General features: G+C 41.7%; 1 non-coding gene across 1 annotated transcript; it reads left to right on the top strand.

The window, feature by feature from the left end:
- The first annotated feature begins 4898 nt into the window (after positions 1-4898).
- Positions 4899-5005, top strand: LOC120256593. Its single transcript, XR_005535363.1, has one exon. It is a non-coding gene; the product is annotated as a small nucleolar RNA R71 (small nucleolar RNA).
- The last annotated feature ends 5144 nt before the right edge of the window (positions 5006-10149 follow it).

Raw genomic sequence — 10149 nt, 5'->3', positions numbered from 1 at the left:
ACTAGAAAACTCAAACAAAGCATCTCTAAAGAGATGGTGCAAAGTCAGGATAGTGATCGAGAGTGTTCTTTGAATGTTTGGGAGTAAGAAACTGAAGAAACACGAAGACGTTTTAAAGAAAACCCGCGTCTCTTGGAATTTTGTACATCCACACTAGCATGTGGAAATTACCCACGCCTGTGTGACTCCATAGGAGAGCTTCATAGGGGCAAACTGATAAGTGCTTGTGTGTTAAGAATGTGAAGTATTCTTTCCTTATGATGAGCATTACTTTTATCAGGTTTAAGCGACAATACATGTATATTTGTGTTCTTTTGAGCATGTAGGGTTGTGAACCTAAGTATTAAGAAAAGAAGCCAAGAGTAGATTGTGAACGCACTATTTGGTGGAATCTTGGAAGGAACAAATGTGAAGACAAAAGTGGGGCTCTAAGATACATGAATGTGTGCCAACCTCCATGAATTCAAGCCATTATAATGAGTTGGAGGGGCACGAAGGCAGTCAAATTTGTGTATCCCTACTTGTGCAATGATAGAAAGATCTTCACCAATGAACCCGTTTATTGAAGAAGCGACGCGATCTACGGCATAAACGTGTGCTTGTTTATGCTGCCTCGATGAAAAGTATGGAATTGGGAGTGTTTTGGCGGAGTGCTGTAGCAGGTACTGTAGCAAATCAATACAACAATACACTGTAGTAGTTACTGTTCACAGCCAGCCGAAAATCAGGTTTCCATAGAATCCACACGCTCGTGTGTAAATTCCCCATGCCCGTGTGGAAATTCCACAGGCCCGTGTGGAGAATCCACAAGGGCGTGTGGATGCCCGATTCCAACCCTATTTAAGCTGCGATTCAGCCCGATTTTGGGATCCATCTTTCATCCTTCTCTCCAACTTTTTCCTATCTTTTGGGAGGCGGTCGGCTATGGTTTTGAGGGGCTTTTGGGAAGTCTTTGGAGTGGTTCTATGGATTTGACACCACGCTCTGCTTGGAAGAAGGTTATTGGGGGAGCTTTCGTCTGCACCGATCCGGCGAGGTGTGCCCTAGGTCAGGCAAGGTGACATTTGGAGAAGATGAGGCTACTCCACAAGAGCATTGATAGGAATACCTAGGGGGTTTTTCTATGGATTACTTGTTTTTACATTCGATTTCATTGTTGATTGTAACTAGCTCCATGGAGAGCGAAACCCCTAGTGGGCGCTTGGATTTGCGAATCCCTAGGATGTATTTGTTTCATTAATTTTTCTATTATATTTTCCTTAATTGATGTCTTTTAATTGATTTTCAATCTTGAATGCTTGTTGCATGATTTCTCCCTTGGAGTGACACTAGGGTTGGGAGTCTACATTAGTAACCTTTGCGAGTGAGTGACATAGCATGAGGGTTAGACATTGCAAGATTGAAGAGGGTCGAGAGGGTGAGTCGGGATGTAAAGGAGCGTCCCCTTTCCCACTCTGATATCATTTATCCAACCTCCATATTCCAAGAGTTCTATGTACTCATAGTGGAGTGAATGGGGTAAGGAAGGACCTCCGCTGGGGCTTAGTTGCACAGGCAACAAACTGAAGCGTTTAATTGACTTTAGCACCTAGGGCTTAATTGCGACTAGGGGTCTTTTTGCCTGGACCAAAGGGTTAGATCTATAGATTGAAATAGTGTTTATCACTTGGAATCCCTAGAGTGCCTTGCAACTCTACACAGTGTGAGGTATTGAGATTGATCGATTTCTCCACCGGGACATAATGTAGAGTTAGCCACGGTTGACCATAAGATTGAGACCGTGTGTTTAATTATTTCCACGACACATTAAGCGTCAATTAGGAGATATAATAGTTAATTTTGTACTTGAAGCAATTATCCTAGGTGGAACAATATCCGAGTACCCCACTTCTATCGATTGCCTTACCTCCCATCTATTTGTGCTTCTCTTTTTCTTGTTTCTTTATTCTTGTTTTTATTACATTTTATCAACAAAATCATTATTCCGTCTTCAATTAGTTAGATAGAATTCTGGGTATTTTTATTCCCTACTTCCTGTGGATACGATACCCACTCTTCTGGGATTTATTACTTCAACAAACACGTCCACTTGCTGGTCACACGAAAGGGTTGTTGTCACAAACACACGCCCCTATGTGCTCTCGGGATAGCACACTTTATCTCTGAACCCATCCACACAGGCATGTGGAAATTCCCAACGCCCGGGTGCCCGATCCACAGAGGTACCCACACGCTTCTGTGGCTTCTCTATCCAACCGAGAAAAAGTTCTAAGTGTTTCCCACACCCGTGTGGAAATTCCACACGGGCATGTGGATCTTCACATGGCTACTCACAAGAGCAATCACACGCCCCTGTGTCTTATCGCGATGGAGGAGAATTCTCTACAGAGATCCACACGGGCGTGTAGAAATTACCCACACCAATGTGTTTGTCACAGGGTCAGACACAAAGGCAGACGCACACCCTTGTGTCTTCATGGGATAAATCTCTAAGTTTTTGCAGAGAAACACACCCCCGTGTTGAATTAACACACCGGCGTGTGACCATGACAAGGTCGTTCACAGGGGCAAACACACGCCCCTGTGGAAATTCCACATGGTCGTGTATCTTCTCTTGTTAACTTAGAAAAATCTACAAGCTCTGGAGAAAATTTCTGACCATGTATACACACTTAGAGCCTACTTCGATAATGCAAAATGAACCAGAGAATCATGAAACACATGCTCAAACAACCAAGATACTCCGCCACACACATTTATGTACACGATTACACCAACCAATCAACAAGAAAATCATAGCAATAGCATGTAAACATCAAGACACCAACACTCAAGCCTTATTCATAAAAACACTAAACTAAGAACTAGAAAACAGTAACAAGGGGGAGTTATCAAGTAAACACTAAACACCAACATCAAGAAGCACTTGTTGAACGTCACTTAGTTTGACATACCTTGACTTACCTCAGGGGGCCTCACAGATGAAGGTTTTCCTCTTACCCATTACCTGAAAACCACGATGAACATAGTCTCTTGAAGATAAAGGGGGAGTTATCAAGTTTGTTACCGCACAAGGGTTCATCATCCTTGCGCGCATTTCTTGTGACATATCCTTGCACACTTCATTTTCTGGAGTACCTTCTTCATGATGCCCGGGGTAGATGGTACCTTTTTTCCAAGACCAAGTATCATAACTTTTTCATTATCCACCTCTTGGTCTGGTAACCCCTTGTACGGGTCCGGATTCAACATTTTCTTCACATATTCATCAACTATTTCATTGGTAGTGTCAAGAAAATAAAGAGTATCATCAAAGTCAAGAGAAGTCGTATGGCTTCTGCAAGGCGGTAGGTCAACTTGTCATTATCAATCCTCAGTGTCAACTCCCCACCGTCCATGTCGATAAGTGCCTTGGAAGTGCAAAAGAATGGCCTCCCAAGTATCAAAGGAACATCTACATCCTCATTGACATCCAACACTATGAAGTCTACAGGAAATATGTACTTGTCAACCTTGTCAAACACGTCTCCAATGATACCCCTTGGCTCCCCCTCGTCTTCAATGACAAGCATGTCTTCAATGATCACCATTCGGTCTGCCAATTGTAATGTCATCTGAGTGGGCCTAGGCTTCCCCAACCCAAGCATTAGAAAGAACGAGTATGGCATGACGTTGATACTAGCCCTTGAATCCACCAATGCCATCTCTTCACCCATATTATCAATGTTGCACGTAATCACGAAGCTTCCAGAGTCTTTCTTCTTGTTCGGCATATTCTTTTGCAAAACCGCCGAACAAGATGCATCTAGGATTACTGATGCACTCTCCTACAACTTCCTCTTTTTGGTCAAAAGATCCTTCAAAAACTTCTCATACCAATGCATTTGAGAGAACGCCTCCACAAATGGAATATTGATGTGCAATTGCTTAAATAGACCCATGACCTTCTTGTATTGGTCATCATTTTGGTCGTTCTTCAACCTTGAAGGGTAAGGGATTCTTGGCTTGTAATGTGGTGATGCCACCTCATTCTCCTTCTTTGCTCTTTCCTCAACCTCCACAACCTCAAGTGTTTCAACATTGGTATTCTCAATAGGAGATCTTCCTTCAACTTCATGACCACTCTTCAAAGTGATCGCCTTCAGACATGTTCCCTCGGATTAGTTTCAATGTTGCTAGGTAGACTAACTTGAGGTCTCTCAATTAGAGACTTTCCAATTTGCCCCACATTGATTCTCTAGATTGTGCAATGAAGCGGTGTGGTTGTGAAGTGTAGCTTCAACTGATTGAAATCGTGTATCCGATGATTGCACAAATCTGGTCAAAGTTTTCTCTAGATCGGTTATCCGAGTCTCCAAGCCTGAAACTCGATTCTCCATGTTCGGGGCTTATTGTTGTTGGAAATCCGGTGGTGCCATGCCCTTTTGCTGCCCTTGGTTACTCCATGAGAAATTGGGGTGGTTTCTCCACCCTTTCTTGTAGGTGTTGCTATAAGGATTGTCTTGTACTTTCCTGAATTGCCCACAAAATCTACTTGTTCGGTTGGGAGCTGAAGTAGCAATCGAAAATAGGACAATCAGACGGTATATGTGAACCCACACAACCATCATAACTTATGATAACGGCTATCACTCAGTGAAGTCAAAATATCTAATTTCTCTCTAAATGCCTCTACTTGGGCTGCTAAAGATGTAACAACATCAATTTCATGGAGTCTGGCTACTTTCTTCTTTTCTCTTGCATTCCATTGGTAGCTATTCAAGGCCATTTCTTCTACTAATTATCGGGCTTCTTCAGGGGTCTTGTTCTCCATTGTACCTCCTGCGGCAGCATCTAGAAGTTTGCTTGTACTTGGATTCAACCCATTGTAAAAAGTCTGAATGATCATCCATTCGGGGAACCCATGTTGTGGACACTTCCGCAAGATGTCCTTAAATCACTCCCAAGTCTCAAATAAGGATTCAAGTTCCATCTCAACAAATGAAGATATCTCATTGCGAAGCAATGCCGACTTTCCTGGAGGGAATTACCTTGCAAGGAAGGCTTAGACCATTTTGTTCCATGTTGTGATGGAAGCTCTTGGCAATGAATGGAGCAACTGTTTGACTCTTCCTTTTAGAGAAAATGGGAAAGCACTTAATCTTATAGCATCATCCATAACATCGTTGATCTTCAACATGTCACAAACCTCCAAGAAGGTTTTAATGTGATTGTTTGGATCCTCATCGGCCAAACCATTTAACTGCGCTGACTACTGTATCATTTGGATGAATGCTGGCTTTAGCTTAAAATTTGGAGATGTAATCAGGGGCCACACAATACTCGACTGTGTGCCCATAACTATGGCATTAGCATAGTCAGAAAGTGTTCTCTATTGTTCATTCTGCTCTGCCATATTTTCTAACCCTTCACCTTCTACTTTAGCTCAAATCGACAGTTCCTGTGCAGGTTCTTTACCCCTTCTTCTGAGTGTACGTTTAAGTTCAGGATCACCTCCAAAAATATCGAAGGGTTCCCACGGGCCATAACCTGGAGCTGCACAAAAAGAAAGAAAACAAATCAGAACAATGATAGAATAAGAAAAGGTAAAATAGAATGAATGGTAAATAGCTAAAATAGTAAAGTGTAAAGTGTTTCCAAAACGCCTATTCCCTGATAACGGCGCCAAAAACATGACACACCCCTTGTGTGTGACCCGCAAGTGCACGGGTTTGTCGAACTAATAAATCCCAGGTGAGTGGGGTATCGTATCCACAAGGACTAAGGAATAGAAACACCAAGATTGCTACTTAACTAAGTGGAGATGAAACAATGATGGTGTCGATAAAGATTGATACAAACCAACTAAATAAAATAAGAAAGAGATGCATAATAGAATGAGAGGAAAGGTAATTGATAAAAGTGGGGTACTCAGATATTGTACCTCCTAGGATTATTGATTTAAGTGCAAAACCAACTATTATGCTTCCTAACTAATGCTTAATGAGTCGTGGACATCCTTAAATAAACGGTCCTAAAACTAAGGTCAATTGTGACTAACTCTATACTATGCCCCGGTGGAGAAATCAACTAGTCTCAACACCTCATACTGTGTAAAGTTGCAAGAAGCTCTAGGGATTCCAAGTGATAAATCCTATTCCTAAATGTAGATCTAACCCTTTGCTCCAAGTAAAAGACCCCTGACACGACCGAATATGCGTGTAAACTGCAAGTGCACGGGTGTCAAAGTAATAATACCCAGGTGAAAGGGTAATCGAATCCACAGGGAATAATGCTTAGAACCACCAAGATTGCTATTTAGCTAGAATGAAAATATGTTGATAGTGATGTAAAAATAAACTCAATGCAAATGAAAATAAGAAAAGATAAAGGAGGCGCAAGTAAAAGATAGGGGAGGCAATCGACGATAAATGGGGTACTCGGATATTGATCCGCCTAGGACAATCATTTCAAGTTCAAAAACCCTCTATTATGCTTCCTAACTAATGCATTAATGAGTCGTGGATATCCTTTAATACATGGTCCCAAATCTAACATCAACCATGCCTAACCTTATACATGTCTCGGAGGAGAAATGGAACAATCTCTCAACCTTGCACTCGTGTAGAATTGCAATGAGTTCTAGGGATTCCAAGTGATAAATCCTCTTCCTATATGTAGACCTAACCATTTGGTCTAGGCGGAAGGTCTCTAGCCACAATTAAGCCCTAGATGCTAAAATCACTTCAACACTTCACTCCATTGCACTTGCAATTAAGCCCCAGCGGAAGGTCATCCGTTATCTCATTCACACTACTATGACCGCAAACAACTCGATGAATTGGAGGTAGAATAAATCACACCAGAGGGGTAAAGGGACGCTCCGCTAACTCTTGACTCACCCTCTCAACCCTTTCCAATTTAGCTTTGTCTAACTCTCGTGGTGTGTCACTCACTCACAAGGGTTACCAACAAGAACTCTCAACCCTAGTGTCACTCTAAGTGTGTATTCATATAATAAATATATTCAAGATTGGAACTCAATAAAAATATCAATTAATGAAAGCATAATGACAAGGTTCAATGAAATGAATACATCATAGGGTTCACAAATATCCAAGTACCCGCTAGGGATTTAGCTCTCCATGGAGCAAAATGCAATAGATAATGAAATCAAAAGACAAGAGATGCAATCCATGAATGAAAACCCCCTTGTGTTCGTGTCAAAGGTCTTGTGGATCGACCGTGTCTTCTTCAAAGGTCCCCTCGTCAAACCTAGGACACACCTCGCCGGATCAGTGCCAACGAAAGCTTCTCCAATAGCTCTCTTCCAAAGGAAACGCGGTGTCGAAGGCCGTCAAACCTCTCCAAAGCATTGCCAAAGCCTCTCCAAACCCTAGCCGCAGGCGCCTCCAAAGATGGGGAAAAGTAAGAAGAAAAGATAAGGGAAAAGATAGAGAAATAGGGGCTGAATCACAGCTTTTATAGGGCTGGAATCGGGGCATCCACATGACCCTGTGGATGTTCCACACGCCCCTGTGGAATTTCCACACAAGCGTGTGGAATTTCCACACACCCGTGTGGATTCTTTGAATTTCTGATTTTCTGCGGGATGTGAACACCAACTGCTACAGTAAATTGCTACATTACTTGCTACAGTACTCTGCTAAAAACATTCCCGAATTCACTTTTCATCGAGGCAATATAAAACTGCCACGATTATGCCGTAGAACGCGTCGCTTCTTCAATAAACGGGTTCATTGGTGAAGATCTTGCTATCAATGTACAAGTCGGGATACACAAATATGACTGCCCTTGTATCCCTCCAAATCATTGTAATTGCTTGAATACATGGAGGTTGGCACACATTCACATATCTTTGAGCCCAACTTGTGTCTTCGTGTTTGTTCCTTCTAAGATTTCATCAAATAGTGCATTCACGATCTACTTTTGCCTTCTTTTCTTAAAACATAACTTTACAACCCTACATGTGCAAAAGAACACAAATACACATGTATTAGCGCTTAAACCTGATAAAAGAAATGCTCATTGTAAGGAAAGAACACTTCGCATTCTTAACACACAAGCACTTATCAACCCATAGTCACAATTAAACCCCAGGTGTTAAAGTTACTTCAACGCTTCACTCTTTTGCTCGCCCAACTAAGCCCCAGCGGAGTTCATCCTTGACCCTTCACTCTATTGTGGCCGCAAAGAACTCTTAGAACGTGGAGATAGGATAAATCACACCGGAGGGGAAAGAGGATGCTACGCTACCTCTCGACTCACCCTCTCTACCCTCTCAAATCTTGGTTTGTCTAACCCTCATGGTATGTCACTCACTCGCAAGGATTACCAAGATGGACTCGCAACCCTAGTGTCACTCTAAGGGAGAAATCATTCAACAAAAATTCAAGATTGGAACTCAATTAAAGACATCAATTAAGGAAAAAATAAGAAAAGGTTAATGAAACAAATACATCCTAGGGTTCACAAATCCAAATACCCACTAGGGGGTTTAGCTCTCCATGGAGAAAGATACAATCAATAATGAAATCCAAAGTAAAAACATGTAATCCATAGGAAAACCATCTCAGTATTCATGATGATGGTCTTGTAGAGTAGTCTCGTCCTCTCAAAAGGTCCCTTGTCAATCCTAGGGCACACCTCGCCGGATCGGTGCTGACAAAAGCTCCCCCGATAACTATCTTCCAAGCGAAATATGGTGTCAAACCCGTAGAACCACTCCAAAAGCCTTGCAAAAGCCTTTCTAAACCCTAGCCGCAAGCACTCAAAAGATGGAGAATAGATGGAAAGAAAGATGAAAGATATATCCCCAAATCGGTACAAGTCGTGGCTTTATAAATGGCTAGAATCAAGCATCCACACGGGCATGTGGAATTTCCACACGCCCATGTGGATTTCTGGAAATCTGCTTTTCTGCTAGCTGAACAATAACTGCTATAGTAAATTGCTGTAGTGATTTTCTATAATAACCTGCCACAGTACTTCACAAAAAATACCACCGAATCCATACTTTTCATCGAGGCAACATAAACATGCACACATCTATGCCATAGATCGCATCGCTTCTTCAATAAAAGGTATCATTGGTGAAGAACTTGCTATCATTGTACAAGTCGGGATACGCAAATGTGACTCCCTTTGTGCCGCTCCAAACTATTGTAATTGTTTGAGCGCATGGAGGTTGGCACAAATTCACATATCTACAATTGTAACTTTTGTCTTCACATTTATTTACTTCAAGACTTCATCAACAAAGTACAATCACAATTCACTTTGGATTCTTTCTTTCATATTTGGCTTCGCAACTCTTCATGCATGAAAGTACACAAAAGCACATGTATTAGCGCTAAAATCTGATAAAAGTAATGCTCATCGTAAGAAAACAATACTTCGTGTTCTTAGTACACAGGCACTTATCACTTGTTCCTACCAGAACCGTCTAAGGTTAGAGGGTTTGTATAGACTACAGGAAACTCAATGATGGCACAAGGAAGGATCATTTTCCCCTGTCTTTCATTGATCAGATGCTTGAATGACTCGCAAGACACTCTTATTACTATTTCTTTGATGGTCTCTCTAGGTACTTTCAAATTCCCATTGCTCTAGAAAATCAAGAGAAGACCACCTTCACTTGTCCCTCATGGCGCATTCGCTTATCGACATATGCCTTTTGGGCATTGTAACGCACTGGCCACATTTTACAGATTTATGATGGCCATGTTCAAAGACATTGTGGATGACATTATGTAGGTGTTTATGGATGACTTCTCGGTCTTTGGTGACTCATTCAGCTTGTGCCTCAAAAGTTTGGAACGAGTCTTGGCCCGATGTGAGAAAACCAATATGGTTCTCTGTTAGGAAAAATGTCACTTTATGGTCAAAGAAGGTATAGTACTCAGACATAAGATTTCGCAAAAAGGGATCGAGGTAAACAGGGTGAAGGTCTCCACCATTGAAAATTACCTCCCCCGACCACAATAAAGGCTATTAGAAACGTATTTGGACATGCTAGGTTCTATTAAAGATTTATCAAGAACTTTTCTTCAGTTACCCGAGCACGGACGAAACTTTTGGAAAAGGATGCCCTTTTGAGTTCAATGAATATTGCATGAATGCTTTTCTTCATTTGGAGAAGAAGCTTAT

This window comes from Dioscorea cayenensis, unplaced genomic scaffold (genome assembly GCF_009730915.1).
Source record: "Dioscorea cayenensis subsp. rotundata cultivar TDr96_F1 unplaced genomic scaffold, TDr96_F1_v2_PseudoChromosome.rev07_lg8_w22 25.fasta BLBR01001522.1, whole genome shotgun sequence".
Taxonomy (NCBI): domain Eukaryota; kingdom Viridiplantae; phylum Streptophyta; class Magnoliopsida; order Dioscoreales; family Dioscoreaceae; genus Dioscorea; species Dioscorea cayenensis.
This window is presented reverse-complemented; position numbering and strand designations above follow the sequence as displayed.